The sequence below is a fragment of the Macrobrachium nipponense genome, chromosome 15 (assembly GCF_015104395.2).
Source record: "Macrobrachium nipponense isolate FS-2020 chromosome 15, ASM1510439v2, whole genome shotgun sequence".
Classification (NCBI taxonomy): Eukaryota; Metazoa; Arthropoda; class Malacostraca; order Decapoda; family Palaemonidae; genus Macrobrachium; species Macrobrachium nipponense.
The window spans coordinates 50,242,735-50,247,734 of record NC_087208.1 but is presented as its reverse complement, the minus strand read 5'-3'; positions in this window follow the sequence as shown (position 1 = coordinate 50,247,734).

Here is a 5,000-nt window from a genome sequence, read left to right as displayed (position 1 = left end):
ATAATAATAATAATAATAATAATAATATAATAATAATAATAATAATAATGACGAACTGAGAGACGATGCCACAGAAGACGACAGGGAGGATGAGGGATCAAACAACGACACACGAAGAAACACCGACGAAGTAACAGAGAGGACGGAATTGGGTAGAAAAAGATTAGACAATTGGATGGAGCCAGATACAGAGAGGAGAACAAAGATCCCCTCCATGAAAGCCTACAACACCAAGAAATTAAGGGAGAAAACAAGTGAGGTCAATGAAATAATGGGCATAATACACACCACCAGTATCACAGAAACAAATAACTTGGTATATGCAGGAGCAAGATTAGTAGCAGAACTGATGGGGATTCGAACACCAACACCACCAACCAGCACACCAACCCAACAGAAACCAAAGCAGCAACCTCCTTGGAAAAGGCGCCTGGAAAAGCAAATCATGGTGATGAGATCTGACTTGAGTAAACTGAAAGAGATGGCGGATAATAGGCTAAGAAGCAAGAAAACAAGGGAGGAACTCAACGAGAAATACAAAGTACAAGAGAGGGGACTAAACAACACAATAGAAGATGTAAAACAGAGGCTTAAGGCCAAAGCACATAAGATCCAACGGTACGTGAACAGGAATAATGGATACCAACAGAACAAACTATTCGGAACCAACCAGAAAAGACTATACAGCCAACTAAGAGGGGAGAACAACCACCCAGAATTTCCTGAAGCCGAACCAAGTAAGAGACTCTGGGAAAACATATGGAGTAATCCGGTATCACACAACAAACATGCAACATGGCTCCAGGAAGTCAAGGAAGAAGAAACAGGGAGAATAAAACAAAGATTCACAGAGATCACGACAGACACAGTCAGACACCAACTAAAGAAAATGCCAAACTGGAAAGCCCCAGGTCCCGATGAAGTCCATGGATACTGGCTCAAAAACTTCAAGGCCCTACACCCACGAATAGCAGAACAACTCCAGCATTGTATCTCAAATCACCATGCACCCAAATGGATGACCACAGGAAGAACATCCTTAGTACAAAAAGACAAGAGTAAGGGAAATATAGCCAGTAACTACAGGCCTATCACCTGCCTACCAATAATGTGGAAGTTAATAACAGGTATCATCAGTGAAAGGCTATACAATTACCTAGAGGAGACAAACACCATCCCCCACCAACAGAAAGGCTGCAGAAGGAAGTGTAGGGGCACAAAAGACCAGCTCCTGATAGACAAAATGGTAATGAAGAACAGTAGGAGAAGGAAAACCAACCTAAGAAAGACTATAAGAAAGCCTTCGACATGATACCACACACATGGCTAATAGAATGCCTGAAAATATATGGGGCAGAGGAAAACACCATCAGCTTCCTCAAAAATACAATGCGCAACTGGAATACAATACTTACAAGCTCTGGAATAAGACTAGCAGAGGTTAATATCAGGAGAGGGATCTTCCAGGGCGACTCACTGTCCCCACTACTCTTCGTAGTAGCCATGATTCCCATGACAAAAGTACTACAGAAGATGGATGCCGGGTACCAACTCAAGAAAAGAGGCAACAGAATCAACCATCTGATGTTCATGGACGACATCAAGCTGTATGGTAAGAGCATCAAGGAAATATATACCCTAATCCAGACTGTAAGGATTGTATCTGGGGACATCAGGATGGAGTTTGGAATAGAAAAATGCGCCTTAGTCAACATACAAAAGGCAAAGTAACGAGAAACGAAGGGAATAAAGCTACCAGATGGGAGCAACATCAAACACATAGATGAGACAGGATACAAATACCTGGGAATAATGGAAGGAGGAGATATAAAACACCAAGAGATGAAGGACACGATCAGGAAAGAATACATGCAGAGACTCAAGGCGATACTCAAGTCAAAACTCAATGGAGGAAATATGATAAAAGCCATAAACACATGGGCATGCAGTGCAGTAATCAGATACAGCGCAGGAATAGTGGAATGGACGAAGGCAGAACTCCGCAGCATAGATCAGAAAACCAGGAAACATATGACAATACACAAAGCACTACACCCAAGAGCAAATACGGACAGACTGTACATAACACGAAAGGAAGGAGGGAGAGGACTACTAAGTATAGAGGACTGCGTCAACACCGAGAGCAGAGCACTGGGGCAATATCTGAAAACCAGTGAAGACGAGTGGCTAAGAGTGCATGGGAAGAAGGACTAATAAAAGTAGACGAAGACCCAGAAATATACAGAGACAGGAGAATGACAGACAGAACAGAGGACTGGCACAACAAACCAATGCACGGACAATACATGAGACAGACTAAAGAACTAGCCAGCGATGACACATGGCAATGGCTACAGAGGGGAGAGCTAAAGAAGGAAACTGAAGGAATGATAAACAGCGGCACAAGATCAGGCCCTAAGAACCAGATATGTTCAAAGAACGATAGACGGAAATAACATCTCTCCCATATGTAGGAAGTGCAATACGAAAAATGAAACCATAAACCACATAGCAAGCGAATGCCCGGCACTTGCACAGAACCAGTACAAAAAGAGGCATGATTCAGTGGCAAAAGCCCTCCACTGGAGCCTGTGCAAGAAACATCAGCTACCTTGCAGTATGTAGTACGAGCACCAACCTGAGGGAGTGATAGAAAACGATCAGGCAAAGATCCTCTGGGGACTTATGGTATCAGAACGGATAGGGTGATACGTGGAAACAGACCAGACGTGACGTTGATTGACAAAGTCAAGAAGAAAGTATCACTCATTGATGTCGCAATACCATGGGACACCAGAGTTTGAAGAGAAAGAGAGGGAAAAAATGGATAAGTATCAAGATCTGAAAATAGAAATAAGAAGGATATGGGATATGCCCCCCCCCCCCCCAGTGGAAATCGTACCCATAATCATAGGAGCACTAGGCACGATCCCAAGATCCCTGAAAAGGAATCTAGAAAAACTAGAGGCTGAAGTAGCTCCAGGTCTCATGCAGAAGAGTGTGATCCTAGAAACGGCACACATAGTAAGAAAAGTGATGGGACTCCTAAGGAGGTAGGATGCAACCCGGAACCCCACACTATAAATACCACCCAGTCGAATTGGAGGACTGTGATTGAGCAAAAAAAAAAAAAAAAAAAAAAAAAAAAAAAAAAAAAAGAAAAAAAAAAAAATAATAATAATAATAATTCCTGTGGTGGGCTTGTTTCATATGAATGTGATTCATCTTCTGAATAATAATAATAATAATAATAATAATAATAATAATAATAATAATAATAATAATAATAATAATGACACGAAGAAACACCGACGAAGTAACAGAGAAGACGGAATGTGTAGAAAGATTAGACAAGGATGGAGCCAGATACAGAGAGAATAAAGATCCCCTCCATGAAAGCCTACAACACCAAGAAATTAAGGGAGAAAACAAGTGAGGGTCATGAAATAATGGGCATAATACACACCAGCAGTATCACAGAAACAAATAACTTGGCATATGCAGGAGCAAGATTAGTAGCAGAACTGATGGGGATTCGAACACCAACACCACCAGCACAACCAACCCAACAGAAACCAAAACAGCAACCTCCTTGGAAAAGGCGCCTGGAAAAGCAAATCATGGTGATGAGATCTGACTTGAGTAAACTGAAAGAGATGGCAGAAAAAAGGCAAAGAAGCAAGAAAACAAGGGAGGAACTCGACGATGTAAAACAGAGGCTTAAGGCCAAAGCACATAAGATCCAACGGTACATGAACAGGAATAAGGGATACCAACAGAACAAACTATTCGAAACGAACCAGAAAAGACTATACAGCCAACTAAGAGGGGAAGACAACCACCAAGAAATTCCTGAAGCCGAACCAAGTAAGAGACTGTGGGAAAACATATGGAGCAATCCGGTATCACACAAAAAACATGCAACATGGCTCCAGGAAGTCAAGGAAGAAGAAACAGGGACAATAAACAAAGATTCACAGAGATCATACAAACACAGTCAGACACCAACTAAAGAAAATGCCAACTGGAAAGCCCCAGGTCCCGATGAAGTCCGTGGATACTGGCTCAAAAACTTCAAGGCCCTACACCCACGAATAGCAGGACAACTCCAGCATTGTATCTCAAATCACCATGCACCCAAATGGATGACCACAGGAAGAACATCCTTAGTACAAAAAGACAAGAGTAAGGGATATATAGCCAGTAACTACAGGCCTATCACCTGCCTACCAATAATGTGGGAGTTACTAACAGGTATCATCAGTAAAAGGCTATACAACTACCTAGAGGAGACAAACACCATCCCCCACCAATAGAAAGGCTGCAGAAGGAAGTGTAGGGGCACAAAAGACCAGCTCCTGATAGACAAAATGGTAATGAAGAACAGTAGGAGAAGGAAAACCAACCTAAGCATGGCATGGATAGACTATAAGAAAGCCTTCGACATGATACCACACACATGGCTAATAGAATGCCTGAAAATATATGGGGCAGAGGAAAACACCATCAGCTTCCTCAAAAATACAATGCGCAACTGGAATACAATACTTACAAGCTCTGGAATAAGACTAGCAGAGGTTAATATCAGGAGAGGGATCTTCCAGGGCGACTCACTGTCCCCACTACTCTTCGTAGTAGCCATGATTCCCAATGCAAAAGTACTACTATAGGCGCTCTACTAGCCTGTTTAAGTAGCACGGAAAAAGCCGCTATTCGCAAAATAGAGAAAAATCTCTACAAGTGTAACGCTGCTGAAGTAGCCATTACTTTTAATAAAGTATGCTTTAGAGAGGGTCTGCTTCCTAAGTATTATTATTATTATTATTATTATTATTATTATTATTATTATTATTATTAATAATATTCTAAAGATAAATCCTGCTCATATGCAACAATCCCACAGAGACCATTGACTTCAAAGTCAAGTAACAGAAGGTATTATTATTATTATTATTATTATTATTATTATTATTATTATTATTATTATTATTATTATTATT